General features: G+C 33.5%; 1 protein-coding gene across 4 annotated transcripts in view; it reads right to left on the bottom strand.

The window, feature by feature from the left end:
• LOC111057593 (homeobox protein abdominal-B) overlaps window positions 1-12,453 on the bottom strand; it is a 162,795-nt gene that overhangs the window by 11,927 nt on the left and 138,415 nt on the right. The window lies entirely within an intron of this gene.

The raw sequence follows: 12,453 nt of genomic DNA on the forward strand, positions 1-12,453 counted from the left end.
CCTTCCATCTCTGTTCTTTGATAATAAAGAACAGAACCATCTTCTCATCCACTTCCCTCATTCTATTTTCTTCAATCCATTTAAATATTTTTCCTCTCAACCTCTCCCTCTCTCTCTTTCTCTCAACCTCAAGTACAACCTATTCTCTTCCTATTGAGCCAATCTTCTATCTCTCTTCAGATTTATACAATCTCCTGCTATCAACTACATCCTCCATCTCTTCACCTTTTCCTCTCTGGCCCGGTTGCACAAAAGCCGGTTGAATTTTAGCCGTGATTAATTTCTCTCTTAATTAATCAATCTCTCTTCAGATTTATCCAATCTCCTGCTATCTACTACATCCTCCATCTCTTCACCTTTTCCTCTTAGACCTGATTGCACAAAAGCCGGTTGAATTTTAACCGTGATTAATTCCACGAGATCCAATCAGAGAAGGCTTTTTTGAAAAGACGGCTTCGCTGATTGGTTCTCGTGGGATTAATCACGGTTGAAATTCAACCGGCGTTTGTGCAACCGGCAAAAAAGAAGGCTTTTTTGAAAAGACGGCTTCACTGATTGGTTCTCGTGGAATTAATTACGGTTGAAATTTAACCGGCTTTTGTGCAACCGGCACTTAGTCTTCGTTACTGTATTTCAATTCAATGCACTCATTTCAAATTTAGTCATTCATTTCCTAAGACCAAAAAATGAATTCTTCATTGCCAATTGTCATTCGAATCAATGTCTACCACAGAATCAATTTCTATTCTTTGTAGCTTAATTATAATAAATTAATGTACAGTTTCCTCGACGGAGTTTTTTGCAATACGCTATCATTTAATAAAAATAAATTTGATCGCTGTGGACAGCGTAGAACAGTATTCAACCAAGCGATTAAACAATTAGTCACTGGGTTTTTTGTTTTTGTTGCGATACCTGTCTATCATGCATGTGATATGAGACGCGTCACCAGATAGTCTGGCGATATTTCACGTGTTGACTGTGCAGTGAGTGACCTTGAAAACGACAAAACGACGAGTTTCCTTGCTATATAGTCTGAGGTGAGGCACATTGTTGCAAGGCTCCAACTAAGTTGTCTGAATACAAATTAAGTCTGTTGCAAATAATATGTGAACACAGATAAAAAAGTTTAGTGAACAGTTAGATCTGATAAGAAAAACCTGAAATTCGCAGGTTAACAGGATTTGTCAGTGTCTGGATTTGTCTCATCACAGGAGTTTACATGTTATCAGAGAAAGTATGATATTAATAACGTCATTAATAGTTGGTGACTTTGAATTATTCAAGCCTTTAGAAATCAGGAAAAGTTCCTCAGAATCAACAAAATTTTCGTAATAGATATTATCATTTCGATTCACCACCCAGAGAAATTAAACATTTTTAAGTTGTCTTGAGGTACAAACAGAACGATTAGATCAATATAAATATATTTCGGCTCGCTAGCGTCATAGCCACCTCTAATACATTAGAGGTGTGAATACATGTATTGGTGGCTATGCTAGCGTTCTTCCATATCTATAAATTATTTATTTAATTCGACTTGACAAAACTGTATTAATATATCCATATCAATGACGCCAAGGCACCGTTGCACAAAAGCCTGTTAAATTTTAATCGTGATTAATTTCAGTTTTGAAACAAAAACCAATCAAAGCCTTCTCTGGTTGTTTCTCGTGGAATTAATCACGATTAAAATCTAACAGGCTTTCGTGCAACAGGGCCCAAATGTTTTCATCATCGCAAACTTGTTTTGTGGCATCGATCTTCACCGCGACTTACCCGTTCTGTTCGCACCTTAAGAAGAAATGACAAGCCGATTCATTTTAAGGAATACCAAAAATCAATTATAAGGAGTAACAAAAAGTCTTCAAACTCTAGATTGAACTACAACGAATATTCTCTCACTGAAATCTGGAGATTATAATGAAATTATAATTATAATAATGAATAATATTATCCAATGTATAATTATTATTTGTTTCAATAGTATGTTTGCTATCTCTCTTTCTCTCTTTCTTTGCCCCTTATACCACTTATTCATTATCTTCTTCCATTATATTATATAGTCGAACCTCTCTATAACGAAACTCCACTTAACGAAATCCTCTACACAACGAATTTTTACCTGGTCCCATGACATTTTTGAGTTTTGGCTGCTTATTTACCTCTATCTAAAGAATTTCGGACCTCTCAACAACAAAGTTTTCTCTTGACTTCAACATACAAAGTGTAGTGTGTATTGGAAGCAGACGGTTATTTTCAAGGAATTGTTTAGTTTCAGCAGAAAGGTCAATAGACTAAAAATAATGGCAATTCAGGTAGGAAGAAGATAGGGTGGTAGACAGTTAATAGAGGGTGAAACACAATCATGTCGGAAATTGAATGCAAGTAACTGGAAATTGAATTCCAAGAACTTGTCATTATTGTAGACCAGGCAGGTGAACGACTGGACTTCTCCATTCTTGCTTTTGTCACACATTTCAATTCTTTGAACTGACTATGATGATGATAGCTGTGACGAACCTGAGGATAAGAATCCGTCAGATCAAGAAGTTCTAGAGGCTTTCAAAATTATCAGGCAAGGATTAAAACTGAAAAATAGTGTACCAGACATGTCTGACTGTTTGAATAGATGTGAGTCGTTTACCGAACATGATTTTTTATTCAAATGCAAAATTGAACTGAAAATTACTCACTTTTTCAAATATGAAACATTAAAAAATTGGAAAGTTGATATTTATAGTGAAGTTATTGACAAAATAACCGTATTTTGCGTTCCATCCAATAGTAGTGTAAAGAGTTGAAAAATATTGCTACTGAGTATGTACTTGATTAAATTCCACTAATAGAACAAATCAAGCTTTCTGGAAATACATTGGTGAGTTTACTGACTTATTACATTCTATAGAATAATATTCAAAAAAACATGTTCATTTCAAACAGCATGAATTTTCAAATCTCCATATTAATATTGGCCTAATAGGTACCCTACCTACATTCGCGTTGATATGTTTTATGTACCATATTCATTTATTTACCGCCGTGATACGATATTATAAGATCCATAGGATCGTGGCAGTTTTCTTGACAGAACCTCTCAATAACGAATACCTCTCTGCAGCGAATTTTTTCTCGGGATAATCGACTTCGTTATACAGAGGTTCGACTGTACTCCCTTATTTCATCTTTTGTAAGTTCTTAATGAATTGTATTGGATTGTATTAGCAACTCTCACCTGCGCACAGGATTTTCCTTGCAGGTGAATGGTTTTTTTTTTGCTGAACGTTTCGTGTTTTTTTTGTATATTTTTTGTTTTGAAGAGCCAATGGAGAATTTTTTTTAAAAATTGAGTGAATTCTGTAGAGAATGTACATTCGAATAATAATTGAGAAATCAAAACAGAATCTTAATACAATATTTGCAAAAGCAGTTTTTAATTGTTCGCTCAACTCTGTGTACCAACTCACCAAGAGTAGAGCAAGGAAAATTGTCAATGGTATGAAAGAGCAAAAAGAATGTTCAGTGATAAGGTTGAAGAATGATGCTTCAGAATACTTGAATTCCATAGTTTGCAGACTGCAGTTGGGGAAATGAGTTTTGAGTGATGCGATGCTAAGAAGGAATTTGAAGAGTCAACACATGTGACCTGCTTTTCTGACTGGAATTTAGATTTGGTTTGCCTTGTGAGAAATGTCAACTTTTCAACTAACTTTGCACAGAGTATGAAACGTTTTCCGCAAATAATATAAGTTTGGAATACAATGAATAATGAAGAAAAGTATAGTGATAACTTTGAAAATTAATAAAAATTAATTAATTGATTGAGGTACTTCAAGTTTTCATATTGTTTTTATTAATGTGTACAAAAGTAGCCCATATAAGTGGAGTTTTTTTATGATAACTTTGACTATAGTAAAAGTAAACTATAGAAATTATAGTTCACATTCCATAGTCAATGAAAATAAAAAAGTGACTTGGAAGTTGAAGCCAATGCTTAAAGCCGTAACTGCTCCTAAAATATGTAATCAAGAATTATTATAGGATTTATTATGAAAGATTTAAATAAAGTGAACAGTCATGAGCATTACAAAGTGTGGAAGGAATATGTTTCTGTATGAAATTTATGCAATATAGTGGCTGTTTGTTGTTGAGTGAGTTTTAATAAGTATCGGAATTCCAATTCCTATGGAAATTATTCAAAAATTATTTATAGAGATCTATTTTTGCCTCTGTCTGGGTAGTTTATAATGAGTATTTGTTTCGTTGAGTTTTTTGTATTTGAACTCAACTTCTCTTTACTCGAGAAACATGAATATTATCCACCAATGAATTTGTAGAAGTAAAAGTGGAGAATGAGAGAGATAAAATGTTGAGAGGATGAAATTATGAGAGAAGAGTCAGATATTGACAGATAGAGTGTAAATATTACTCTTTTACAATTATCATAATACTTGCGGAAAGGAACATCTTTCAATATATGTAAAGAAGGAACAGTAAGGTAGAGGGGGAAGATGTGAAAGAGGAAAAGAGAGAGAGAGAGAGTGTGATGAATCAACAAGAGAGAGGTTATGTTGGAGAGAAACAACAAAGTAGGACAAAATGTGGAAAAAGGAGAGGTGGAATTCCGTGAGAGAGATAGGAAAAGTGATCAAGATACAAATCACAAGGTAAAAGAGTGAGAAAGTAGATACAGAAAAGAGAGAGGATATGAGGGTAGAGTTCGAAACAGGACGGTAAACTTGAAGTAGTGCAGTCGGCAATCGGCATACAATACTATCCTAAATTTAGAGAGTGACAGCAGAAGAGAGTTATAGCGGAAAGGAGAGGAGTGATAGAGAGCGTATCATAATGCGAAACGTGAAAGAGTATCGGTTTTAGAGATATATCGTCGCCCTGGTTCGACAAAGATAAGATGAGGAAGGTTGTAGATTCCGAGACAAGGAGAGCGAGAGAGAAAGGAGAATGTGAGAGAGTGAAATCGATCAAAAGAGAAAGAGGTAGGAGAGCTATCGGTTTTAGATATACCGCCCTTAGGTTCGACAAAGATAGGGTGAGGAAAGTTGTATATTCCGGGACAAGGAGAGCGAGAGAATAGAATAGCTGCCTTTATTTTTACCTAGGAGGGCGGAGTTAGGGCGCAGCCGGCCCTCTCTTACACTCAACCCTCAAAGAGAGAGAGGAGATCACGATTGTGAGAGAGTGAAATCGATCAAAAGAGAAAGACATAGGAGTGCTATCAGTTTTAGATATACCGCCCTTAGGTTCGACAAAGATAGGGTGAGGACGGTTGTATATTCCGAGACAAGGAGAGTGAGAGAGAAAGGAGATTACGATTGTGAGAGAGTGAAATCGATCAAAAGAGAAAGACGTAGGAGTGCTATCGGTTTTAGAGATGTACTGCCCTCAGGTTCGATAAAGAAGGGATGAGAAAGGTTGTAGATTCCGAGACAAGGAGAGCGAGAGAGAAAGAAGATCATGATTGTGAGAGAGTGAAATCGATCAAAAGAGAAAGAAGAGTGCGTACGAGTGACACTAACACGCACACTCACCCACATGCGTCTCTCTTCCTCCCCGGCATATAACACCGAATTCTGAAAACCGTTGTGTAACAGCTCCCGTTCGGTTGTACTATTTTTAAAAATTTGAAATGGGTCTATTTGATGGTTTAGGCCGGCCTGATGACTGCAAGCTACTTGGTCACATGCTTTATGACCACCGCTCATTGGCCAAGTGCCAAACAAGCAGTAAAAATGTCGTGACATCCACAGACAGCTCACCGCTGTTAGCTGTGTGAAAAACCAGTTATCGAGATAGGCTACTTTGGATTTTCTTCGAAGTTCATAATTAGGTGATTGATATTTATTTAGGAAGAATCAGATTTTGGTTCTAGGAAATATTCAAATATAAGGAACAGAAAGGATATTCTTGAGAGGAAAATATTCTCAGAAAATATGAGAGAAATAACTAGATATTTCCGAGAGAATTCCCAAAAATGAGAAAATAGAGGGATAATTTATGTTTTATTTTTACAATTTATCAAATCGTTCCGGATGGACACGTTAAGCCGTCGGTCCCGGCTGCCTAAGAAGCAGTCGTTAGGTCATGTCAGAGGCCCTGAAATTGATCAGTTGCGACCTGAAAACTCTGACACCAGACCTGAACCAGCCAGGTCACTCGATATTATTATTATTATTATAATTTATCAAATTAATCTTCTTTTTTTAGTATCTTTTTTTCTCTTCTCCAACACACCCAACCACAAAGCCCATGGTTTTTTATATTTGTAACATTCTATTGTATTTTATTTGTTTTGCAATTCTTTGTCATTATTTTGTTTTGTCTTGCTCTGTGTGTTTTAATAAATTGAAAATAATACAATGTATATCATATCAGCTGTACAATGAATATTGTATAGTTCAAAGTAAACGAGATGATTCAGCTCCAAAGAGCTCATGTTAGTGAAAGAACATCTGGAACATTGAATTGGGCTCATTCAGTTTCTGATGAAATTCGATGAGTCATTTTTGAATAATTATGTTGTTTCGCAAATATATTCACTGTGTGGAGATGATTTTAGAAGAAGATTGAATATTGACTATTATTGATTTACATTGATCTGTTATCAGTTATCTATCTATTTTTAATTGAATTCATTCATCTATAGAAGATCTAAGAAGCCTTAATTGATGTATGATGAATATATACTAGTAGTTCTGTGAAAAGTAGACCTCACGCAGTATTCTCATCCACAAGTATCTGATTGAAACTTTGGACCCTATGGAAATACAGCAATAGACTGGCTTCTCCACACATCTGTCACTTGTCAGCTGATTTATGATGAATAATTCTAAAGTCTGATTTTTACTCTTATATTGGCGTATGAAAGAGGCTCCTTTTTCCTTTAATATTATCCTTGAAATGCAAAATTTCCAAAAACCGTGTATATACGTCGACGCGCAATTAAAAAAGGAACATACCTGTCAAATTTCATGAAATTCTATTACCGCGTTTCGCCGTAAATGCGCAACATATAAACATTTAAACATTAAGAGAAATGCCAAACCGTCGACTTGAATCTTAGACCTCACTTCGCTCGGTCAATAATTTATGTTAACTATGTTTTCTCAGTTTTTGTTATTCAAATCATCCACATAGATGTTTTCGTATTATTGTATATTATTTATCTATATATTTTTTGCTTGTATCTCTTCTTCTATGTTATTTTTCTGCATTTTTCTGAGGTGTACATTATTTATATATATTTTTTGCTGGTATCTCTTTCTCTTTTTTATGTAAAATTGGTGTTGTACCGTTGGAAGTTGAATAAATTAATAAATAAATAAATAGTGTTGCACTGTAAGTCCACACATGGTATGACTATCATTAAGTGGATGTTGAAATTTCCAAAGTTATTACATCATGCCAAATGATGCATGAAAAATGAAAGATTTCATTTAAATCAATTATTGTAATATAAATCAATTACAGAAGGTCGTTTGGGATAATCTTGCAAGAATGTGATATTTATGAATAACTATGGAATCAATATGTCAAAACCACAATGATGACATATATGAAACAGAAAAAAGTCATAGTTTGACAATATTAAAGTTGTCACCAAAACAATGTGTGCTCTGATTTTTTTGTCTCAGAGATATTGATAGAGGACAAATAAATGTCAACCGATTCATTACAATTTTAATATTTCTCTGTTCATCTTTTTGCCTTTTCAATTTATAATTTTCCCCTGAATCATATTTATTTCGAGAAAGAAGTGGGTATTTCAGGAGGAAAACTATGCACTGAAAAAGAAGGTTAAAAACTTCCTTCAAAATAGGAATAAAGAAACATTTTATTCAAAAAGTATTCATAATATTCATAAAATGCTATTTTATCCATATCATACCAGTTTTAGGAAAACTTTTCAATGTAGTGATATAGACCTACTAGGAGTTCTTCCCGAATCTCTCAAAACGGGATTTCAATGATAAATGTGTTGTCCAATTCATTTCTCTTGATATTTCTGCTCTCCAATGTCCTTATTCTGTAGTATTATAGTCAATTTGGTTTTTTGAACACTCATTCAAGGAACGAAATCTCAGAAACAACTTATCTTAGAAGACTATCAAAATTATCTTGTCTTTGGCAAAATTACTTTGTAGGCCTGAAAGGTGGTCCACTACTTTCATGCATTAGCATATTAAGCATCACTTAGGAGTTTGTCTACATGTATTCTGGTCAACAGTTGAGATTCAAGAGTAAAGACATAACTGCTACTCTCCAGATTGCGGTTCAAATCAGAGGAAAACCAGTTCTGGGAATCTTGAATCATTCCAACATCCTCAGTTGATAAAAACGTCACATTAAATGTTGGACTTTGCCGGTCGACTAGGATAACATCAAAGGACTGTTTTGAGGTCTCAATTTACGGAAATCCTTATTTTCAAGCATTGATGGGCATTAACCTTTTTACTTCGTTTCTTAAGAAATCTCTCAACAAAGTTTTTCTCATAATCAATTAATAAGAGGTATTTGATTCTAATTGGTGGGTTTAACAGCATCACTGAATCTAGTTGAAAGAGTTGAATCGTTAGAAAAGTTACTCAAAGAATACAGGTTCATTTTAAAATTATTGTTCTTCAAGTAAACCTTTTTACTTCGTTCCTAGAAATCTCTCAACATGATCTTTCTCAAAGAAATCATAATCAATTAATATGAGGTTTTTGATTTGAATTATTCGGTTCAGAACAGCATCTAAACTGGATCTAGTTAGAGTTGAATTCGTTTGTGGAATAGCTCAAATAAATAGAGGTTGATTTTAGAAATAATCGTTTTCAAGTAGAAACTTGTATGAGTTGAAACTTCATACTCAATCGGTTTAGAACAGCATCTAAACTGAATCTAGTTGAAAGAGTTGAATTCGTTAGAAAAATAGCTCAAATAAATAGAGGTTGATTTTAAGAATAATCGTTCCACAAGTAGAAACTTGTATGAGTTGAAACTTGATACTTAATTATTATTGAAGTTATTACAATAGAAGGTAGAAATAATAAAATAGTACTCTATACTCACAGTCTTTTTAAATCGTCTACTTGTATAGGCTCAATTCTAATGTGATGAATAGGAAAATACTTATTGAATCATAGATTATACTGTGAGGTTCTATATCAATGATGGGAGCTGAAATCATTTGAGTTAAGAAAAATTGATTACCTCAAAATAAACAAATTTGAGATACTAACTCAATTGCAAAAACAATGCACATTATTTTATTGGAATATTTCTTATTCATGATCAGAGGCTGAAATCCCTTCTCGGTTCTTCCCCTTCGATATGCGAGGGTTGATAGGCAGGGTAGAAATGTTTTCTGAGAGGGGTGAGGACATTCCTACCCCACCGCAGCAAGCTAACTGGTTTCTGTTGGAGATCGTTTAGTTGGGGTGAAGATTCCTCTCTAATCCACTAAATTTGGTGGGAAAACACTTTAAAAGTGTTCAATGGCTATTATGAACAATTTGACTCAATTCTGAACAAACAAATGCAAATTGAGGATATCTAAATATTATTTTATGAGCCGCTTGTTCATCAAGAGACAGCTGTGTTAGAGCATCTGACCTTTTTGTTCGTAAATTCAATCTCTCTCTCAGACTGGATCAAACGAATTGTTAATAACTCAACTCAATTTAATTGTTTTAATTTTTCAAATTCATTCTTTGATTTACATTGATACACCTTAAAATGTGCTTAGGTCAAGCGTGGTTCTGTATAATGAACCGTTAGTAGACGTTTGCATTGTTTCCTGAAATATTAGTGAGTCATAAAATTTTTATTGCCCACTAAATTAACAGGTCAAAGATTTACAGTCTGGCTCAGTATTCGGTTTGTTTACATTCTTGTTCAACTTTTCTTCTCTATTCTGTAATGCATCACAATCATTACCGCATTGTATGAATTATTGTGACTGAATACTTGAATATTTTTAGCACAAAGCATCTATATCAGGAGCTTGATCTCTTCTGTTATTCAGACAGATCAAAAGTTATCAAATTTGCGACATTTTGTATAATAGTAATAAATAATAAATGATAAGGTGGAGTGATGCAATATATTATGCTATGTAGTAAGAAAAACATAATAAAAATTTGACCATTGTCTCCAACCAAACATATATTAATAAACTACGTGTTAATTCTAGATACAATGAAAAGTGTATAGAAAAATCCTAGAACCATTTTGTATTAATAAATATATAAGAAATCTGGAACGCAACATTTTACTTGATGAAAAGTGTATAGAGAAATCCTAGAATCATTCTGTATAAATTAATAAATATATGAGAAATCTGGAACACAAAATTTTACTTGATTCTTGGATTTTGGGTTCATAAGTTTCAAGTTTGATAGAAATTTTCAATTCTCGTTGCAATGGATTTTATGAAGTTCAGCGTCTATTCTCATGATAGTTCAAGAAGTTATTTATTATTCGTGAATCTCTTCCACATAATTGTTTCATGATTGAATATATGACTTTGAATTCAGAATATAGTATCTGAATCAGCTCACCCACTACAATACTTTTAAATGAATGTAGTTCAGTGTTCTTCTTAAAATACAAAATTTCACTTTCACAATTCGTGAATCTCTTCAACATAATTGTTTTAAAATTGAGTACCTACATCATGAATCTGAATTTAGAATATAGTATCTGAATCAGCTCACCCATTACAATAATATTTTGAATGAATGTAGCTTAGTGTTCTTCTTAGAATACAAAATTTTACTTTCACAATAATTGAAATATTTTCCAGTGACTCACACGTTTCTGAGTGTCATGATACTGCTTTCAAGTATCACCCACATTGTCTTGACTGCATTATCAGTAGGAAATAATGACCACATACAATAATTATTCAGGCACTGAAATGAAACAATTTGAAGAAATCCGTCATGCAAAGAGATAAGGCATGCAGCTGATTGTCCAAAATATAATCCAGCAATCTATAATTATGTGCCTTCGTTTCATTACATAAAGATAGACATTATAATTGTATTTATGGATGAATATAAGGAATAATAGTAAGCCAAGTAGGACTTACTACACAAAAAATGGAAGACAGACACATGGGGAGAAGAATTGAGTCATGCGGGGCTTTCTGAATGTAAAAATCAATAATCTGTCGTCGAAAGGAGCTGAATCACTCATTCCTCACTAGCTGTTCTCGGGTCCATTATACTTGTAACATCTACTACAACTCATCGAATATGGTTCAAAACAAATCTCACTGAAAAAATAATTCTGCTGTGATGTTGAGAAAGAAATTAATATTTTATGAACGAATTAGAATAATTGTCCTGCAACCTTATAACTTTATACTTTTGTCCTTTATACTTGTAACATCTACTACAACTCATCGAATATGGTTCAAAACAAAGCTCACTGAGAAAATAATTCTGCTGTGATGTTAAGAAAGAAATTAATTTTTTATGAACGAATTAGAATAATTGTCCTGCAACCTTATAACACCGAATACAAGACGTTACAGGGTCTACTTTACGCTTCAACTCTGTTCTGCTTGAGTTCTTAGGCTCTATTATGATAGACACATTCACTCTTTATTTCATATCCAAATCTGGAGCTTCGTATCATCTACAAACTACTTTCTCACTCTATTCACATGTGGGATAATATGATCATTGAATAATTTTAAAGAAGGATGAACAATAGTTATTGTAATATTGTTACTTCTAAGATGAAGGTAGCTTTTTCTCATCTTCCGTGTAAAATGTAACTTGAAAACCAGTTGCATTAGATGTCAAATGTAGGTGTTATCTCAATGATACAGTACTACAAAATTATTAGTTAATGGATGAACCAAGAACATTGTAGTAATACATTTTGGTTCATCAGAGGCCTCCATAAACTCAAGTTAGACAAGATGCTCCTAGCTGTCTTGTGGTGGATATTCCAACGCTGAAATAGGCCTACTTTTTCAGTAAGCGATAGAGACTGTCATAAGAGACACATATTTAAATATTGGCTGATAAATTATTGAATATTTTACAAGTTTTGTAGTATAGTGTTTGTATTGAAACAGTACTTTTTACAGATCTTGATAGAATGAGAACCAAACTTGTCTTCCATACTGTTTTAGGCCTACACAGACAGTTCAAGAGTAATGATTTTCACATGTAAACTACTAAAAATTTTCTCTACGATTGTCAACTCGAGTGAGTGTATATTGAAAAATAAACGATTGAATTTTTCAATAAATTATCAATCACATAATCAACATTGAGGTTATGTTGGACATAAAACTTCTTCAGCGTTGTTTTATAAGGAGCTACTAAGTTTGTTATCCTCATTCAAATCATAAATACACATAGAACCTAGTAATATTCACTTAAAAATAGACCTAGCACTAACCGCAATTGAGCTGTAGTGGATTTGATATTA

The sequence above is a fragment of the Nilaparvata lugens genome, chromosome 8 (assembly GCF_014356525.2).
Source record: "Nilaparvata lugens isolate BPH chromosome 8, ASM1435652v1, whole genome shotgun sequence".
In the NCBI taxonomy this organism is placed as follows: domain Eukaryota; kingdom Metazoa; phylum Arthropoda; class Insecta; order Hemiptera; family Delphacidae; genus Nilaparvata; species Nilaparvata lugens.